The 21,408-nt window shown below is 50.7% G+C and overlaps 1 protein-coding gene and 1 long non-coding RNA gene across 4 annotated transcripts in view; one reads left to right on the forward strand and one right to left on the reverse strand.

The window, feature by feature from the left end:
• ZFYVE28 (zinc finger FYVE-type containing 28) overlaps nucleotides 1–21,408 on the forward strand; it is an 826,377-nt gene that overhangs the window by 77,656 nt on the left and 727,313 nt on the right. The gene's annotated exons all lie outside the window — the stretch shown is intronic.
• Nucleotides 1,166–21,285, reverse strand: LOC147725503 (uncharacterized). The gene is made up of 3 exons (XR_015309782.1): nucleotides 21,242–21,285; nucleotides 15,137–15,326; nucleotides 1,166–1,257 (listed from the first exon to the last, which is right to left on the reverse strand). It is a non-coding gene; the product is annotated as an uncharacterized LOC147725503 (long non-coding RNA).

Here is a 21,408-nt window from a genome sequence, read left to right on the forward strand (position 1 = left end):
GGCACCTCTGACCTTTCCTGCTGCTTCCCGACCACCCTGACAGTCGGGAGCTGGTGCCTGTGGGTGCAGAGTCTGGCTCGGCGTGATTTATGCCATTGGTATAACAGCAGACACACTGCAGTCCATCACTGCAGTCCCCCCCTGATTAAAATTCAGCTCCGGCCCCGACTGCAGCACTCCACAAATGGAATATTCTACATAATTTCCGAAAATGCTTGTTTTTCTTGTTTAAAAAGTGACCTTGTGTGATGTAACTAGTGTTTATTTAAAGCGCTGCAATACCTTCCGATAGAGTTCGCGCTAAATAAAAGTGCAGAAAAAACACAAAACAAATCGAACGCTTTAAAGCAAGAAAGGAACACCTCGGTGGGTGAATCACCCAGCTGGTGTCACAAGGCCCCCAAATGCAGAGCGGATGTTTCTTTCCATCCTCATCTCTGCTGATTATGTAGAGGCTACCAGGCCTTACAGTGACACCTCGTCACCCAGAATACCCTCGGCACCCTCTCCAATCTCACACCTCAGCAAAGAGCCTTTGATCAGCATTAAACAGGCGAGTGCTCCCCCCTGGGGCGCTACCTCCGGGCATAAAACACCACCTTGAGTGTACCCCTTCTTTGAGGTAGACAGTACCACATAGGAGAGGTGCAAAATAAGTGTATAATCTTGTTGTAAGCCTTTATTACTGCAAGACATAATCAGGGTTTCTTTGCTACAACAGCTTGAATTATATACAACACTACATTGGGCGCTAAAAACTGGAAAAATTCACATTGGAATGTTTAGAACTCCAACTGCTCAAAATTACTCAAAACATAACCATGAACAAATCAATTTACACTGGAAGAATACTGAAGCATTTGCTGTGCGTAATATACTAAAAAAACAAAACATAAAACCGGTTTGCCCATAGGCAATTAAAACAGAAGTGGAATGCATGCAGGGTGAACGAACTGCTCAACTTTGCGGAAAATTGTTCTTTAAGTCCACCAATGCAGTGTGCTAAAGTGTTTGGTCTTTCAGGGCAGTTTCTCAACTAGTTTTCATCAGTGGTGGTTAAGTCCCCAGAGTAATCATTTGGGTCAGCAGCATCATCCGCATCTGCACTTTCTGCCTCCACATTATCTGCTCCTCATTTTCATCGTTTTCACCATCAATGTCCTTTTCGTTTTGCTCATTGTCTTCATCATTCGCATCAGTTGTTTCCTCAACTACCGATTCTCCTGTTTGTTCAACGATTTCAAAGGGATTCTCACCCTAAAAGTAAACACAAGTTTTAAACCATCTTTAGCAAAATTATGCAGAACAAATGCACACTAACTAGTACAAAAGTAACAGCAAAAGTCTTGTGTACAGTGCAAGTAAAGAACTCAGATTTCAGATCACAAAAAAGCAGAAAGAATGTATTATTAGAAAAGGCATCTTACAACGGGGAGAACATATGCAGGACTTCTAAATTTTAGAGTATGTCCAGACAGGCCATAGGATGGAAAAATCCATGCCATGTCTATGAACGCCCATGAGCTCTGAGGAGTCCTTGTACAGAGGGGGCGGTGACTGGAATATTGAGGGTGGGCATCACATTTCCAAGAAATTAATTTCCTGCGAAACTACAATTTTTTTTGGGTGAAACTCAGTACGGAAGAAGTGTTATTTGCAAAGCTGAGGAAGGAGTAAACAGATCTGAACATTCAATATGCAGTGTGAGCCCTGGAGGCAGGAAGGGTGGAAGTGCATCCACAGCATTACAGGCTGCAAGCTAATTGTTGATGGTCATTAACTTATCAGTTTGCAGCATGTGTACCTGTTTGATTTAATTAATGATTTTATTTAATTTGTATAGCTCTTGAATCACCCCCAGGGGGGTATCTCAGCGCTTGGAAGCACAGCATAGGTCATGGGTACTCACAAACGTTCTCTCAGGGGCCAAATTTACACTGTGGTTTGTGTCCGAGGGCCGCACCAGTGGGGGCGGGGTCAGTGGGGGAGGTGGCAGGGCTAGAGCAACAAAAAAATACACAACTGACCATGAGGTTGATCACTGGTCCCTGCAGCGGACACCTTCGTCCACTGAGCCACCAGACCCGGGATACACACATCTCTTGCTCTCTCTTTGTCTCCCTCCCTCACTCTCCCTACCTCTCCCATACTCTGTTCCCCTCCCTCTGTCTTCCTCCCCCTGTCTCCCTTTCCCTCTCTCACTCCCTCCCCCCTTTCCCTCTCACTCCCTCACTGTCCCTTTCCCTCTCTCACTCCCTCACTCGGTCTCCCTTTCCCTCACTCACTCCCTTTCCCTCCCTTCCTTTCCCTCTCACTGTCTCCCTTTCCCCCTGTCACTCCCTCACTCTGTCACTCCTTTTCCCTCCTTTCCCTCCCTTTCCCACTCTCACTCCCTCACTCTGTCAGGGCAGTTTTCAGGAGTCTTCTGAATTTAAGATGGTCCAAACACTGTCTTAGGGCCAGCTGTAGTTGATTCCAGATGAAGGGTGCGAGAAGGACTTGCCTCCGGGTCTAGCCTTTATTATGTTGGGGCTTTTGAGGAGCGATTGGGAGCTGGCGCGCAGAGTCCGAGCCGGGTAATAGCGGCGAAGTTTCTCTACTACATCGGGAGGGCCATTGCCCCAGATAGCTTTGTGTGTGAGACAGCAGATCTAGAATTTCACGCGCTGTCGTATTGGCAGCCAGTGTAGCTGATGAGGGAGGGGAGAGGAAGCTGATCTGGGGGGAGCATTCAGAACCGTGCAGGCGGTTGTGTTCAGTATCATTTGCAATTGGTTTAAGGAGGACTCATTTGCTGCGATCAATAGGGCGTTGCAATAGTCCAGCTTGCTTGGTATCAGGGCCTGTGTTAGGGTTTTCCTTGTTGTGTCGGGGAGATAAGTAAAATCTTTCCTTAGTAAGCCATGGGTGTGGAAGCAGGATTAGACTGTGTGAGTAACGTGTTTCTTCATGTTTAGGGACTGTTGAAGGTGAACACAGAGGTTTTTGACTGTGGTTGCCGGGGTCGGGGTGTGCCTAGTTCTGGGGGCCACCAGGAAGGTGACCAGAGGAGGGGGCATCTCCAAAGAGCAGAACCTCAGTTTTTGCAGCGTTCACCTGAAGGAAATTGCTTTCCATCCAGTGAGATTTCCAGCATTCCTAAAGAGAAGGTAGATTGGGCAGATTGAGAAGTTTTATTGAAAGAGAACGTAAGCTGTTGATGCTTTTATGCCTGTGGCTGAAGGGTTACCCATGTGTGGTGTGAAATTCGCTTTTAAGTAGAACTGCAGAATGGCCATATTTCTGGTGGAATACAAGACTGCAACAGAAATATACTTACTAGAAATACCAATAAAGAATTTGCTGGATTACATTTATATTTAAAGCAGACATCTCCAACGGATAGCTCTGAATCTACTGGCAGCTCACCAATACCCTGGAAGATTGGGGGTTTGACAGTGTGAAAACACGAGTCAGGATACAGGTATCCTGAACCTATAGGACACATGGGGGGACCCCCTCATGGGCAATTGCTTTTTTTAAAAAACCTATTAAAATTATAAGTGCTAAATTTTCTATGGTTGTGTGGGTAAAAATGAAACTAACGTCCCTGGAACCTTTGGCATTTTCAGTGGGTTGTAAAACGTTTTTTTTTTTTTTTTTTTTTTTTTTTGGTGTAAGACATTTATTCTGTATTAAAGAGACAAATGATGTACACTGCGTCACGCCAACAACCCGGAGGCAGGCCGCTATCAGGTATACAATGCACAAGGGTCAGTAAAACAGTCCGAGGGCTATCGTCCAGCCGGAGCTGGCACTCCCAGTGATATATATAAAACAGTAGTAACGTGGTCGTGAGCAGTACAACACCTGCGCATAAGTGATCTTACTTTTCTCTCAGTGTCGCAGACATGCAGATGTATCAGGAAGCAACCAGGTCGCCTTGGAGCGAACAGCGGTCAATAACCCGCCGCGGCGGCCAGTAGGAAGGATACGTCCAGCAGCACTGTTTTCTCCCAACATACCCCCCCAACAGTCAAAAAAACTAAAACAGCAAACTGCGGTGCAAGTACATAGAATTGCTATGCAACATATCATCCGTCCTTAGGGCTGCGCGGACCTGTGCTGGAGTGTCATGAGTAAAGGCGAGTCGCGATAAGGGTGATGGTGTGGCGATTGCCACCTCCTCCACATGTAGGCGAGAGAATAAAAAAAAGGGGGGGGGGGGAGGGAGGAAGGGGGGGAGGGGGGGGGGGAGAGGAGGAGGATAAGTGGGGCTATTCGCCGAGGTCTGGGGCCGCAGGAGGGTCTGAGGGGATAGGGTCAGCGGCATATGCAGGGCCAATGGGGTTGCATGGCTAGTGCGTGTGACAATACAGGGCAGGTCCGCACTACCTCAGGGCTGACAAGCAACAAGCATTCAATCACGTAATGAACACAGTCAGCCCATATCATCTGAAACACCTGAATCCGGTGATCTCCCCAGGGTGTCCGAGCCCTCACGTTCTCTAGCCCACTGTATGAACGGGTCCCAGATATCAATAGGTCTGGAAGCGGTGGGCATAGTCTCCCAGTAGTGTGTCAGTTGTGTATGGCCATATGTTACATCTCTAATCCACCCCGTGAATGAGGGGAGAGCCCTCCTACCCCAATGTAGCGCAATCTGTCGTTTGGCATAGAGAAGGAGTAGGGCATGTAGCTTCCTGTCGCAGGGTTCAGTGTCTTTAACATAACCTAGCAAACCCAGGAGAGGAGTTGGTGTATCATTCCTATGCGTAATTTGATTTATGGCTGTAAAAACCTCCGACCAGTATGAATCCAGTTTGGGGCAGCTCCACGCCACGTGGAGAAAGGACGCATCTTCCCCTCCGCATTTCCAGCAGGAGGCATCTGCGCGGATGCCCATTCGGTGTAACAATGTCGGCGTGCGGTAATAGCGGTGTAGGAACTTGAAATGTATGAGCCGCAGTCGATAGTTCGGAGACAGTGCCGTGAGTTGCTTACAGCAGTACTCCCAGATGTCATCCGTTAGCTGATCAGTCAGATCCACGGCCCATGCCTGTTTGGCCATGGCCTCAGTGATCGGTGCCTGCTCCTGCATGCAGTTATATAGTCTCGATACCAGCTTTTTGGGGGAAGGCCGTGAAAGCAGATTCTGGAGGGCGTCTAGTGTGCATGGCTCCTCTGGGAAGTGGGGTCCTATCTTTTTGCAGGATTCACGGAGGGAATGGTACAGTAGCGTGTCCGCGAAAGATTCTGGCAGGACATCCTCGTTCGTGTCCATCTCGACGAAGGTACCATCCGGATATAAATCAGCGAATGTGTGCAGCCCTTTTCCCCGGATCGTGAGGACGTCTCCCCTGGCGGTGAGACAAGGCAGCATCGGGTTACCCCGAAGGGGGATGGCCGGAGCATAAAGCAAAGAGAGACCCGCTCTCTTCTGCAGTTCACGCCAAGCCCAGCGGATCATCTCCACGGTATCCACTTCTCGCGACGGGCAGGAGACCTTACCGTATAGAGCCACTCGCAGCGGCAAAGGGGCGACCACGGCCAGTTCAACCGCCACATGCGGTTGATAGGGAGTAGGGAAGGCCCAGAAGTGCAGAAATTGCGCTTGGGCGCAGAGGGAGTAAAGCCTCAGATCAGGAGCACCGAGACCTCCTTGTCGGAGCGGTAGTGTGAGTGGGTCCCAGGAGACTCTCGCTTGCCCACCAGCCCACACCAATTTCAGCAATAGTGAGCGAACACGAGCGTGAAAGTGTGCTGTCATTGGTAGCGGTACGTTCACAAACAAATATAAGAATTTGGGGAGAACCACCATTTTTGCTAAGGCTATCCTTGCGACTAGGGAAAGGGGCAGTTTGTTCCAGACCTCAATTTTCCCCTCCAGCCAGTCTACCGCCCTCCCGAAATTTAGTGTCCACAACTCCTGCACATCCCGACTGACCCAGACTCCCAAATACTTAACAGCGTCCGTCTCCCACCTCAAAGGGTAGTCCGGAGCCGGGCGATTAGTCTCGTCCGTCAAGGGGAAGGCAACCGATTTAGACCAGTTAATGGACACTCCTGCTAGGCCCTCAAATCTCACGAATTCCCGAAGTAGTGGATTCATGTTGTCCTTGGGATTGATGATGTATAGGGTGACATCATCCGCGTATAACGAGATTAGTAAGCTCCGAGAGCTAAATCCGATGCCCCTTGCAGTGTGGTGTTGTCTTATCCGAGCCACAAGCGGCTCCATTGCAATGGCAAAGAGGAGGGGTGACAGAGGGCATCCCTGCCTTGTCCCCCTGGAGACTCGGAAGGGCTTAGACACGAGACCGTTGACACTCACCCTAGCTCTAGGTTCCGTGTACAGTAGTTTAATCAAGGTCATGAAGTTTTGGCTAAAGCCCATCCGTTCCAAAACTTTAAACAGATAAGGCCACTCTAAGGAGTCAAATGCCTTGGTGGCGTCAAGGAACACCACCGCCGCCTGTACAGATGGATGCAAGTAGTGGAGAACAGAAAAAATGGTTCTGAGGTTATGTGATGTTGCGCGGCCCGGGATAAACCCCGACTGATCAGGGAGTGCAATCATAGGCAGCATAGGCTGCAATCGATCCGCAATTACCTTAGCGTAGATTTTAGCATCGACGTTTATCAGAGAAAGGGGCCTATAGGAATCTAGGTGTAGCTCGTCTTTATCAGGTTTAAGGAGTGTAATTATTAGGGCTTCCCGCATGGAGTCTGGTAGGGAATTCAATTCGAGGGCCTCAACAAACACTGTATGCAGTTTCGGCGCCAACTCATCCACATAGGTTTTATAGAAGGCTGTTGTCAGGCCATCTGGGCCAGGGGCTTTGTTGGCCGGCATGCTTTTTATCACCTGGGCTATGTCCTGGACCGTGACAGTGAGGTCCATGTATTGTCGGTGGTTATTGTTAAACCATACGAGAGCTATGGAATCCAAAAAGGCTTGCAAAGTGGGCGGTATCGTGGGCTGCCTGGAGGTGTAGAGGGAGGCATAGAAATCCGCGAAGGCGCCTAGTACTGCCTCTTGGCCCATCGCGAGGTTCCCGGCCTTGTCATATATGGTGTGGATGTAATTGGATTGTGTGCAAGGAGTTATCAACCTAGCTAGTGTTCTGCTCGGCCTGTCCCCCTCCCCATATCTCCCCATATCTGCGTGCTTCTGCCCATTTTCCCAGGAACCGTACTTCCCTCTCCACTTCCTCATTAAAAGCTAGCAGCTTGGTTTTCAGAGCCCCAGCTATCTCCAATGATGGGTCAGCACTAAAGGCAGCGTCTAGGTCTCTCAGTTCCCCCTCCAGCTTAGCTAACGTGTCCCTTATGGCACGCAGGACTCCCGCCTTCCGTGCTATGCACTGACCTCTGATCACAGCCTTAAAGGCGTCCCATTCTATGGCCTCAGATGAGACTGATCCAGTATTTTCGGCAAAATAATGGACTATGTCGTCTCTAATTTCTTCTACAAATACTGGGTCCGTGAGCGCGTGTGGTGGGAGGCGCCATGTGAATGGCCTGTAAATAGCGTTTGGGGGTCGCAGCTCCAATCCGCATGGGGCGTGATCTGACAGCGACCTGGCCAGTATATCAACCTTTGTCACCCACGTTGCAACCTCCGGAGACACCAGCCAGAAGTCTAATCTGGACCAGGTAGCCTTGTGGCAAGTGTAGCAAGTACCCACTTTGGCATCTGGGTGCCTGGCTCTCCACACATCAGAAAGCATACCCTCCTTCATCACATCTAAGACTGCCTGTCGCGCTCTAATATGTGTCGGCCTGCTTACGCCTCTACGGTCCATTTCATCATGCAGTACAATATTGAAATCACCTCCCAACACAACTGACCCACAGTCCAGTAATGTAATTTCCGCCCAAACCCCTCTGAAGAAATCTGGGTCGTCCACATTTGGACCATACACTGCAGCTAGTACAATAGGCCGCCCCTGCAAGGAACCGTGTAATAAGACATATCTCCCCTCCACATCAAGCACGCGAGAATGTTCCCGCCAATTAACCCCCTGCGTATGAGTACAGCAACACCCCTCGCATAATTTGAATAGATAGCAGAGTAAACATGAGCCCATCTGGAATTCTTCAACCTGGGCGAGGGGGTCGAGTTAAGATGAGTCTCCTGTAGGAAGCAAATGTCTACATTATGCCTTGACAATATGCCATGCATTAAACGAGCTTTCTTGTAATCTCCTAGGCCTCTAATGTTCCAAGTCCAAAGTTTAATCCCTCCCATCGAGCAGGTGTAGAAGAGACTGTTTTATCTCCGATCGCCCCCACCCCCCATAGCAGGAAGGTCGCCCACACATCATGACAATCAACACAATGCGCAAACAGGTAGTCCAAATTAGCCGTACATTGCACCAGATAATAACTAGAACTTGTAACGTCAAAAACCCCCCCCCCACCACCCACCACCCTCATCAACCCCCCAATCAGGTCGTGAAAGAACCCAAAAGAAAGCACGCAGGGCGTGCGAAACCCCCAACATCAGCGATAGTGGGAAGCACCCCATGAGGCGTGGTGCGCCCAGCGTACACCCCCGTATGCACGGGGTGGCTACTAACAAATGTTTGACCTCCTGGTGACCAGCGGAACTCCCATCCCAGGGTCCACGAAACACGTCAGTTAACCACAGCCACAAAGAGAGCATGGAGCCAGCAGCCTCAGTTTGACGCCCAAGGGCGCCTCAGCGACTTACCACCATTTACTCAGTTCAGACGCAATACCTGCGCGCCCAAGGGAAACCAGGCGTCCCCTCGAGACTCGAAGGGGGGCGAAGGTGCAGCTGTGCAGTTCAAGTCTCCGGCCAAGTGTAGAGCTCAAATGGCGAGACTGCCCAGTTTTGCTGTGTAGCTGCAGCGTGAAAGGCAAGACAGCACCAAGGCACAAAATGGCGGGCACCGGAGTTCAAGTAGTGAGGCAGTGCGGTAGTGTGCCGACTAATTAGGCTGCAGGGCCAGTAGTGCAATGGAGACTCGGGGACCCGGGCAGCAGGGAGCAGCAGCGTTCAACCGGCACACAGTTCACAACAACGGTCGGCAGCCGATATGTCAGGAGTAATGGCTTTGCGGGCGGGTTCAGGCCGGACTTCGCCCCTCCTCAGCTCCGCATTGCTTCTGCCCTATCCCTCATGTGCCGCTCACCAATGGTGTCCCTGTCTCCCAGCGAAGTCCCCGGTTCCCGGATCGCTTACCACAGCTCCGGGTGCAGACTCACGTTTAGCGCGGCGCCCCTTCTGGAGTCCCGGTCGGAGCAGGGGCGGTCTTCTTTCACCGCGGTGCCCAGGATCACAGCAGTCAGTCCCCAACAACTGCGCGATCGGGACTCACCAGTGCCTCGGACGGTCACAGCTTCCTCCCCGACACAGTTATCTGCTACAGCACGGCGGGTCCCCGGGTCTCTGGAGGCCCACTCAGCCGGGTCTGGCTCCTCTGGAATGCGGCTCCACCGGCGCAGCCTCGGCCCAGGCCTCGGGGGGGATGGATGCGGGCGGGCCACGGGCGCCTGCTCTGGGCACCAGGTTCAGGCAGAAAAGGGAAAGGCTGGTTCCGTCTGAACTCAACAGGAGGCAGTTCAGAGAGCAGCCGCTGGGCGGCGCGCCTGGCGTTTACAAGAGAGCGCCAACCTGCCAACCACTCCCAAAAGACAATGAGGCATTGCCCTGGCTGCCGTAGCCTGCCAGGGAGAAGAGCGCAGAAGAGCATGGCAGGCAGGGGGTGCACAATAATCGAGTGAAAGCCACAGACGTATGCCAGCTGCACCCTGGCCATCAGACCCCATCTCTGCCCGCCAGCGACATAATCTTCGAACTTCGCCCTCTGGTAGCAGCGCACACACCCAGTCTACCCAGCCCGTCATCATCCCAGGCTGTGCGCCTCACCCATCGGTGCCAGCTAAACGAAAACTGTTTAACCGGACCACACATACCCTGTCGTCGGACCTACCCTCTGGTGCCAGCCACACAGTGGCGGCTGAATGGCACCGGCTAGACTTGGAACCGCATTCTCCCTTACGAGCCAATCTCTAGAGATAGATAGAGGTAGGGCGATAGATAGAGGGAGGGAGGGCGATAGATAGATAGGAGGGCGATAGATAGAAGGAGGGCAATAACAGACAGATGTCCCTTCCAATGGCTAGCCTCCATTTATGGAGCTAGCCAATGGAAGAGCAGGCGGGACAAAGCACCCATACTGCTAAACAAAAGGTTTCCCCTGCGCGATCGCTGCTGCGCAGCAGATCGCCAGGCGAAACCTAAAAACCAGAAGCTGTCTATCTAGAAACATACCTTTTTTTGACCGCATTGCCATTTGATCCAGGTTTTCTCAATTTAGGTTTTTTGCCGACAAACGCCCCTCCAACAGGTTTATTAAGCGATTGCATCATCTTTCTTTTCATCCATCTTCCAGCAGGCCCACCAAATACCGCCATAATCCTGCAAATTGATAACATAAAATTAGCAGAGAGTATGCAGATAAGGCAAGTTACATGGTGTGCAAAAATGTGTTAACAATTTTATAATAATGGCAGGCATAATCCAAGAACCAATGTTGGGTGGTCAAGGAATTCGTAGGCTAAGCAGCAGTTGTTGCCATTCTGGTAGGTGTAGATACTTCTTGGCTACAATTATGAAAACTGCAGTAAGGACACTGCTGTACAGGTTTTCATTTGCATTAGTGAGTTGAGAAATAAAGAAGATAAAATGCTTATAAATATGTGTGTGGTTGGGTCTGGTAGCGCGTGTGGTTTGGTTGTGTGTGGTGTGGTTGTGTGTGAGAGAACAGGGAGTTAGAGAAGAAGGCGGGGTGAAAGAACAGCAGATCAGCACAGTAAAAGAACAGGGAGTTAAAGAAGGAGGTAGGGTGGAAGAGAGCAGCAGATCAGCACGTGAGAAGACAAGAGAACAGGGAGTTAGAGGAGGAGGTAGGGTGGAAGAGAGCAGCAGATCAGCATGTGAGAAGACAAGAGAACAGGGAGTTAGAGGAGGAGGCGGGGTGGAAGAGAGCAGCAGTTCAGCACGTGAGAAGACAAGAGAACAGGGAGTTAGAGAAGGAGGCAGGGTGGAAGAGAGCAGCAGATCAGCACGTGAGAAGAGAACAGGGCGATAAATAGAGGGAGGGCGATAGATAGAGGGAGGGAGGGCGATAGATAGAGGGAGGGAGGGCGATAGATAGAGTAAGGGAGGGGCGATAGATAGAGTAAGGGAGGGGCGATAGAGTAAGGGAGGGGCGATAGAGTAAGGGAGGGGCGATAGAGTAAGGGAGGGGCGATAGAGTAAGGGAGGGGCGATAGAGTAAGGGAGGGGCGATAGAGTAAGGGAGGGGCGATAGAGTAAGGGAGGGGCGATAGAGTAAGGGAGGGCAATAGAGTAAGGGAGGGCAATAGAGTAAGGGAGGGCAATAGAGTAAGGGAGGGCAATAGAGTAAGGGAGGGCAATAGAGTAAGGGAGGGCAATAGAGTAAGGGAGGGCAATAGAGTAAGGGAGGGCAATAGATAGACAGATAGATAGATAGAGGGAGGGTGATAGATAGAGAGGGAGGGCGATAGATAGAGAGAGGGAGGGCGATAGATAGAGAGAGGGAGGGCGATAGATAGAGAGAGGGAGGGCGATAGATAGAGAGAGGGAGGGCGATAGATAGAGAGAGGGAGGGCGATAGATAGAGAGAGGGAGGGCGATAGATAGAGAGAGGGAGGGCGATAGATAGAGAGAGGGAGGGCGATAGATAGAGAGAGGGAGGGCGATAGATAGAGAGAGGGAGGGCGATAGATAGAGAGAGGGAGGGCGATAGATAGAGAGAGGGAGTGCGAGAGATTGAGGGAGGGAGTGCGAGAGATAGAGGGAGGGAAGGCGATAGATAGAGGGAGGGAAGGCGATAGATAGAGGGAGGGCGATAGATAGAGGGAGGGCGATAGATAGAGGGAGGGCGATAGATAGATAGAGGGAGGGAGTGCGAGAGATTGAGGGAGGGAGTGCGAGAGATTGAGGGAGGGAGTGCGAGAGATAGAGGGAGGGAGTGCGAGAGATAGAGGGAGGGAGTGCGAGAGATAGAGGGAGGGAGTGCGAGAGATAGAGGGAGGGAGTGCGAGAGATAGAGGGAGGGAGTGCGAGAGATAGAGGGAGGGAAGGCGAGAGATAGAGGGAGGGAAGGCGATAGATAGAGGGAGGGCGATAGATAGAGGGAGGGAAAGCGATAGATAGAGGGAGGGAAGGCGATAGAGAGAGGGAGGGAGTGCGATAGATAGACGGAGTGCGATAGATAGAGGGAGTGCGATAGATAGAGGGAGGGAGGGCGATAGAGAGAGGGAGGGCGATAGATAGAGAGAGGGAGGGCGATAGATAGAGAGAGGGAGGGCGATAGAGAGAGGGAGTGCGAGAGATTGAGGGAGGGAGTGCGAGAGATAGAGGGAGGGAGTGCGAGAGATAGAGGGAGGGAGTGCGAGAGATAGAGGGAGGGAGTGCGAGAGATAGAGGGAGGGAAGGCGAGAGATAGAGGGAGGGAAGGCGATAGATAGAGGGAGGGCGATAGATAGAGGGAGGGAAAGCGATAGATAGAGGGAGGGAAGGCGATAGAGAGAGGGAGGGAGTGCGATAGATAGACGGAGTGCGATAGATAGAGGGAGTGCGATAGATAGAGGGAGGGAGGGCGATAGAGAGAGGGAGGGCGATAGATAGAGAGAGGGAGGGCGATAGATAGAGAGAGGGAGGGCGATAGAGAGAGGGAGTGCGAGAGATTGAGGGAGGGAGTGCGAGAGATAGAGGGAGGGAGTGCGAGAGATAGAGGGAGGGAAGGCGATAGATAGAGGGAGGGCGATAGATAGAGGGAGGGAAGGCGATAGATAGAGGGAGGGCGATAGATAGAGGGAGGGAAAGCGATAGATAGAGGGAGGGAAGGCGATAGAGAGAGGGAGGGAGTGCGATAGATAGACGGAGTGCGATAGATAGAGGGAGTGCGATAGATAGAGGGAGGGAGGGCGATAGATAGAGAGAGGGAGGGCGATAGATAGAGAGAGGGAGGGCGATAGATAGAGAGAGGGAGGGCGATAGAGAGAGGGAGTGCGAGAGATAGAGGGAGGGAGTGCGAGAGATAGAGGGAGGGAGTGCGAGAGATAGAGGGAGGGAAGGCGATAGATAGAGGGAGGGCGATAGATAGAGGGAGGGAAGGCGATAGATAGAGGGAGGGCGATAGATAGAGGGAGGGCGATAGATAGAGGGAGGGAGTGCGATAGATAGAGGGAGTGCGATAGATAGAGGGAGTGCGATAGATAGAGGGAGTGCGATAGATAGAGGGAGGGAGGGAGTGCGAGAGATTGAGGGAGGGAGTGCGAGAGATTGAGGGAGGGAGTGCGAGAGATTGAGGGAGGGAGTGCGAGAGATTGAGGGAGGGAGTGCGAGAGATTGAGGGAGGGAGTGCGAGAGATTGAGGGAGGGAGTGCGAGAGATTGAGGGAGGGAGTGCGAGAGATTGAGGGAGGGAGTGCGAGAGATTGAGGGAGGGAGTGCGAGAGATTGAGGGAGGGAGTGCGAGAGATAGAGGGAGGGAGTGCGAGAGATAGAGGGAGGGAAGGCGATAGAGGGAGGGCGATAGATAGATAGAGGGAGGGCGATAGATAGAGGGAGGGAAGGCGATAGATAGAGGGAGGGAGTGCGATAGATAGATTGAGGGAGGGAGTGCGATAGATAGATTGAGGGAGTGCGATAGATAGAGGGAGGGAGGGAGTGCGAGAGATTGAGGGAGGGAGTGCGAGAGATTGAGGGAGGGAGTGCGAGAGATAGACGGAGGGAGTGCGAGAGATAGACGGAGGGAGTGCGAGAGATAGAGGGAGGGAAGGCGATAGATAGAGGGAGGGCGATAGATAGATAGAGGGAGGGCGATAGATAGAGGGAGGGAAGGCGATAGATAGAGGGAGGGAGTGCGATAGATAGACGGAGTGCGATAGATAGAGGGAGGGCGATAGATAGAGAGAGGGAGGGCGATAGATAGAGGGAGGGAAGGCGATAGATAGAGGGAGGGAGTGCGATAGATAGATTGAGGGAGGGAGTGCGATAGATAGATTGAGGGAGTGCGATAGATAGAGGGAGGGAGGGAGTGCGAGAGATTGAGGGAGGGAGTGCGAGAGATAGACGGAGTGCGATAGATAGAGGGAGGGCGTTAGATAGATAGAGGGAGGGCGATAGATAGAGGGAGGGAAGGCGATAGAGGGAGGGAGTGCGATAGATAGGTTGAGGGAGGGAGTGCGATAGATAGATTGAGGGAGTGCGATAGATAGAGGGAGGGAGGGAGTGCGAGAGATTGAGGGAGGGAGTGCGAGAGATAGACGGAGTGCGATAGATAGAGGGAGGGCGTTAGATAGATAGAGGGAGGGCGATAGATAGAGGGAGGGAAGGCGATAGATAGAGGGAGGGAGTGCGATAGATAGGTTGAGGGAGGGAGTGCGATAGATAGATTGAGGGAGTGCGATAGATAGAGGGAGGGAGGGAGTGCGAGAGATTGAGGGAGGGAGTGCGAGAGATTGAGGGAGGGAGTGCGAGAGATAGACGGAGGGAGTGCGAGAGATAGAGGGAGGGAAGGCGATAGAGGGAGGGAAGGCGATAGATAGAGGGAGGGCGATAGATAGATAGAGGGAGGGCGATAGATAGAGGGAGGGAAGGCGATAGATAGAGGGAGGGAGTGCGATAGATAGACGGAGTGCGATAGATAGAGGGAGGGCGATAGATAGAGAGAGGGAGGGCGATAGATAGATAGAGGGCGATAGATAGAGGGAGGGCGATAGATAGAGGGAGGGCGATAGATAGAGGGAGGGCGATAGAGGGAGGGCGATAGATAGAGGGAGGGCGATAGATAGAGGGAGGGCGATAGATAGAGGGAGGGAGTGCGAGAGATAGATTGAGGGAATGCGAGAGATAGATTGAGGGAGTGCGAGAGATAGATTGAGGGAGTGCGAGAGATAGATTGGAGGGCAATAACAGACAGATGTCCCTTTCAATGGCTAGCCTCCATTTATGGAGCTAGCCAATGGAAGAGCAGGCGGGACAAAGCACCCATACTGCTAAACAAAAGTTTTCGCCTGCGCGAACACTGCTATGCAGCGGATCGCCAGGCGAAACCTAAAAAACAGAAGCTGTCTATCTAGAAACATACCTTCTTTGACCGCATTGCCATTTGATCCAGGTTTTCTCAATTTAGGTTTTTTGCCAACAAACGCCCCTCCAATGGGTTTATTAAGCGATTGCATCATCTTTCTTTTCATCCACCTTCCAGCAGGCCCACCAAATACCAGACTTTTCTGGTAGTCGACAACAATTCCAGGTCTCTGAATACCGCCATAATCCTGCAAATTGATAACATAAAATTAGCAGAGAGTATGCAGATAAGGCAAGTTACATGGTGTCCAAAAATGTGTTAACAGTTTTATAATAATGGCAGGCATAATCCAAGAACCAATGTTGGGTGGTCAAGGAATTCGTAGGCTAAGCAGCAGTTGTTGCCATTCTGGTAGGTGTAGATACTTCTTGGGTACAATTATGAAAACTGCAGCAAGGACACTGCTGTACAGGTTTTCATTTGCATTAGTGAGTTGAGAAATAAAGAAGATAAAATGCTTATAAACATGTGTGTGGTTGGGTCTGGTTGTGCGTGTGGTTTGGTTGTGTGTGGTGTGGTTGTGTGTGAGAGAACAGGGAGTTAGAGAAGGAGGCGGGGTGAAAGAACAGCAGATCAGCACAGTAAAAGAACAGGGAGTTAAAGAAGGAGGTGGGGTGGAAGAGAGCAGCAGATCAGCACGTGAGAAGAGAAGAGAACAGGGCGATAAATAGAGGGAGGGCGATAGATAGAGTGAGGGCGATAGATAAGATAGGGAAGGAGGGCGATAGAGTAAGGGAGGACTTTATTTTTCTGACACCGAATCCGACATTGAATTTCCTGCCACCCCTGGGGACGGGAGCGATTAAGGTACACATGAAAACACCCAGCGAGCGGACCGTTCTGTTCCTTCATCCAGACCTGCAGGCGCAAGGCGCAGACTACCTGTCGTTCCAACCCATGACGGGGCGAGACCGGTGGACATTAGCAGGACCGGCAGACTGTTAGGACCGCCAGCTAAACTTAAGGACTACATTTGTGGATAGTGGAACCTTATGTTCTCTATCTGTTTCTACTGTTCCCATCACCCCCAAAGGAGGGGGATGTGTTGTGTTTATAATACTTGTGTCCCTCCTAGGACACCTTACTAGACGTGCTTCCCAGTGTCCCTGCGAGGACACCGTTTAGCAGTGAGGTCACCAGCTGATAACTGTCACATATGACAGTTACCAGCTGATCGCCGAGCTGACTGCCGCTTCGCTCCATGTTAGGAGCAAACGTGTTGGTCGGAATAAAGAAGTTAAGAACACTCAATAGTTTTGTATTCTTAACACACTTTGCCAGGGCCGGTTCTGGTTCCCAGTCCGGCCCTGCAAGAGCATCGCCAATACCTGCTTAAAATATGCACTAGATGCAGTGGAAACATCAGACCGACATTATGATAGGAATCACTGAGAGAGCTATGCCTCGTTAAGAATTTCAGGTTTTAAGTTCTTAGGCGCTAGGTGGTACACTGGTGAATGGCCGCCATTAAGTTAGGCTCTCACCGTCCGGAGATCTAAATCCAGCATTTATCCTTTCAAATCGGAGTATGCTTGCTTTGTCATGGGCAGGAGAGCATCAGAGCAGTACCACCGTTGAGGAGTATGTATCCTCCTGGGAGCGAGAATGTCTGGGCAATAGTACTATCGAAGAGTATGCAGCCTGCTAGTGGGAGAACATCTGGTACTACTGCTATTGACGAGTGTGCAATTTAATGGGCAGGGGCATGTTCTCGCAGTACCACCATTGAAGAGTATACATCTGTTAAGGTGGGACAGCATCTGAGCAGTATAAATCCTCATGGACACGAGAGCAGTAACAGGGTACCACGGGTGGTTATGCGTGTGTCCCTCCCCAATCCCACTTGCATCGCTACTATTTTCTTGAATGTCTCCCCAATTCCTAGGTATTATAAGTTGAGAGCAGTAGAGGTGGGATCAAATGCCTCCTTTAAAAAACAGAGCAAATGCTCATTAACCACATCAGATGAGACTTGCCTTTTTAATACGCAAATCTTTACCCATGTGGACAGCAGACTCCTTAATCCAAGTATATGCAGGGACAGATGGACAGTGACCTGGGCATGACCTGGGCAGCCCTCTGGGCCTGGTAGATGGACCAAGGGCTGAGTGGAGCATTATCGGGGAGTGTTTATATCAGGGAGGGATGTAAGAAATGGCGACAGGCTCAGTGGTTCTCGCAAGGTACTAAAATGGACGGCCTTGCAACCGACCGAGCAAAGAGACTTATGATTGACTGAGGAGCAGAGTGTGGACCCTAATACCCTGGTCTTCATTGCTTGAATTTGCTCGCGAGAAAGAGTGGCCGAATCGTGTCACTCATAATTACACTGAAATTAAAAAAAATTCACACATAAGCATTCTGAAACTTGGCATCTATCTGATGTAAATATTATTTCTCTCTGGTCTCACAGTCGTCCCTGGCATCCCAAATTCGAAGGCGAATTGCGACGCGATATCACAGAGAAGAAGGTGGTGGCCTCTGTCTGATGTCGTCGTAGGTATTGTGTTTCACCACTGCGGCGCACGCACGGTCTCCGCGACCTCAGTCCACTCCCTGGAGGGCGCGTGACCGCGCTGTGATGAGTCAGAGAGCAGGTGCCTTTCTCTTGAGCTTCAATTGCAACACCGTTCACCGCTCAGATTCCATATCATTTACCGCCCGCCTTGTAGCAGTAGCTCTTCGTTTATAGAAGATCTCAAAGACTTCATCAGCGACCAATACTCTCAAAGTGACAATCAGACCATCGTGGGTGACTTCAATCTCCACTGGGGCGCACCACAAGACTCCTCTGCGAACTCACTGGCCACCTTCCTCTCGGCAAATGATCTTATCCAACACTGCACTGAACCAACCCACTCTAAGGGCGCAATCCTGGACCTTGTTATTTCTAAAGCAGGCATGCTTTCTACTACTACCCCTATTCATGTAGATTGGTCTGACCACCACCTCATCCCATTCTCTCTTCAACTTTCACACTCTATAACTCTTGGCCAACCCAAGAGGGCCATCTCCTGGTTCTGTGATGCCAAAAACATTGATGTCGGTCCCCTCTGTGAATCAGCTTTGCTTTCACTTCCAAGGCTAGACCCGAACATAGCTGTTGACGATCTCACCTCCCAATGCCTCACAGTTCTTGAAGCTGAAATTAATAACGTCGCTCCACTCAAAAGCAAAAGGATAAGGCCCACTCCCTCAGCACCTTGGTTCAACAAATCCCTTTATGAGGAAAGGAAGCAGCTAAGATAACTGGAGAAGCAATGGAGGCAATTGCCTTCCACTGACAATTTAGCCTTGCTTCGCACAGCAAGATCCAAATACCACAAGCACATCTTCCTTGAGAAAGCGACGCACTTCAAAACCCTCCTTGATTCCGCCAAAAATAGACCCAAAAAACTATTCGATCTCATCAAGACTCCGAGCTGCTCTCCCCCAACCTCCAAGGTGGAGGATTCTACAAAGAGAGCAGCGGATTTCGCTACTTTCTTCGATGGAAAGGTGAAATCACTTGTGGATCAGGTTGCTCATCCTACACCTCCAGAGGAGCGCAAATCCTTAGCCATTTGGCAGAGCTTTGACCCCATATCTGAAGATGCCCTTCTCAAATGCATACGCGAAACAAAGCCCTCCAACCACTCGCTTGACCCTATCCCCAGTGCCATTGCCTTTGACTTCTATGCCCATTCCCTCCCCTGTTGGACCACTCTGATCAACCTCTCCCTCTGGCAAGGCTCCCTTCCTGTCCCCTTCAAAACTGGGCAGGTCACCCCTCTGCTGAAAAAGCCCACTGCTGATGCGAATGACCTCAATAACTACCGCCCCATCACTAACCTTCCCTTTCTTGCAAAGATAGCGGAAAGATGTGTAGCCAAACAACTCTCTCGTCATATCAAGGACAATGATCTTCTTGACAATTGTCAGTCCGGCTTCATCCAAAACTGCAGCACTGAAACAGCCCTACTGCAAGTGGTTGATGATGCGCTGAGGATACTCGACTCAGGGGGGTCCTGTCTGCTAATTCTCCTTGACCTCTCCGCAGCCTTCGACACTGTTAATCACAACACCCTCCTCAATATTCTTCAACAGAGAATGGGCATGGAGGGCACTGTGCTTAAATGGTTTGCATCCTTCCTCTCTGACAGATCTCAAATGATCAAAATAGCGAACAGTCTTTCGTCTCCTGTGGCGGTGGGTCAAGGTGTTCCCCAAGGCTCTATACTTGCACCCACACTGTTCAATCTCTACTTAGAACCACTGGGAAACCTCCTAAGCAAATCCGGGATTCACTATCATCTCTATGCAGATGACACTCAACTCTACCTCAAGGTTGCCTCCACTCATGATCTCTCCATCCTAAAATCTACTCTTGACTCCATTCAAAACTGGATGTCATCTCATCAATTAATTCTGAATCCCTCCAAAACTGAATTCCTCCTCTTCTCCTCCTCACTCTCTCCTCCCCCGGTTCAATCATGGATGGATCAGATGAATCTACTAAACAACAAACCCATCATTGTCGACAGCGCAAAATCTCTTGGTGTCATTCTAGACAAAAAACTCAATCTAACTCCCCACATCAATTCTATTGCAAAATCTGCTCGCTACCAACTGCGCCTTCTTTGGGGAATCCGTCGCTTCTTCCCGGAGCAGGACCTTATAACCCTGGTGCAATCGCTGGTCCTCTCCAGACTAGACTACTGCAATTCTCTTGTTACTGGCCTCCCCAAATCTCACCTGTCCCCACTTAAGTCTGTCTTCCATTCAGCAGCTCGTTTCATCTATGGGGCCAAAAGAAGCGATCACATCACACCGTTGTTATCCACCCTCCGCTGGCTTCCCTTCGAGGCTAGAGCTATCTACAAGACCGCTTGTATCACCCACAAAGCCTTGCACTCCTCCTCTCCCCGCTACCTGGTGAATAAACTGAAACTCTCTGGAGGCTGTAGACCTTCACGCAATGCCGAGAATCTACTGCTTGAACCTCCCACTTTCAAGAAGGAAAGAACAATGGCCCAATCCTTTTCAGGCAACGCAGTGAGAATCTGGAACTCGTTTCCGCCTGAGCTCCGGACCACCGCCTCCTCCCAGGCCTTCAAAAGGGACCTCAAAGTTCTCCTCCTCCAGAGACACCTCCAAAAGTAATTCACGTCCTCTTGCTATTCGGAGGAAGACTTCCCACTACTGATATTTTTTACTTTCCATGACCATGGGAGTGCCTTCCCAGTGTTTTCCTGTGGTGGGAGTGTCTGCCTTTTTGCAGTATTCTCCATGTACTTGTGTTCGGTGCCCTTTTGTAACATGCACACAACACTTTGCCCTTGTAACCCACGGTTGCTACCTCTCACATGTTTTTACCTTTGATACTTGCACAAGTGCCACCTTGCCTACGTAACGCCTGTTCTTGTGCCTAGCACTTATTGCAGTATTATACCTCAAATTATACTCTGTTTTCTCTTATAACTGCCCACTTGTCACTTTTCCTCTTGTGCACTTTTGACTACCTCATGTATTTTTGGTTGCTCACAATTTTTACTACCTCAAGTATTTTGTTTGCTCACAATTGTCACTATTACCTTTACTACCTCATGTATTTTTGGTTGCTCACAATTTTTACTACCTCAAGTATTTTGTTTGCTCACAATTGTCATTATTACCTTTACTACCTCATGTATTTTTGGTTGCTCACAATTGTCACTATTACCTTATGTAAGTAACGTATGTTTTAGTAATCTGCTCTTCTGTAATGTTTCTCATTATGTTTCATTTCTGTTCCCAATGTGAAGCGCTCTGACGCCTCCGGGTAAAGTCCGCGCTATGTAAAAATGCATAAATAAATGTAGGACATCTAAGTAACTAGCTCCGCACCCCCGCACCACCCTAGTGACGCCACTGTGGCGTCTTCCCACGGAGCGCGACCTGCGAGCCTGTCGGATCTGCCACCCACGAGAGGCACCCCCGCACCACCCTAGTGACGCCACTGTGGCGTCTTCCCACGGAGCGCGACCTGCGAGCCTGTTGGATCTGCCACCCACGAGAGGCCGCGGCACTGCCTAGGGAAACGGGCCGCATAAGTACAAGGCCTGGAGGGGAGACCATCCTTACCTAGGCTGCCGCATTCACGGAGGAGCGTCCACCTCCTGGCAACGTAGAAAATGAATGTGCGCATGCGCATGTGCGCACAAACCTTAATGTGCGCATGCGCATGTGCGCACAAACCGGGGGTGCAGTCCCTGATGGGCGGGGTATTGAAACGTCATAAAAATTAATGT

Source organism: Lissotriton vulgaris, chromosome 3_2 (assembly GCF_964263255.1).
Source record: "Lissotriton vulgaris chromosome 3_2, aLisVul1.2, whole genome shotgun sequence".
NCBI classification, from domain to species: domain Eukaryota; kingdom Metazoa; phylum Chordata; class Amphibia; order Caudata; family Salamandridae; genus Lissotriton; species Lissotriton vulgaris.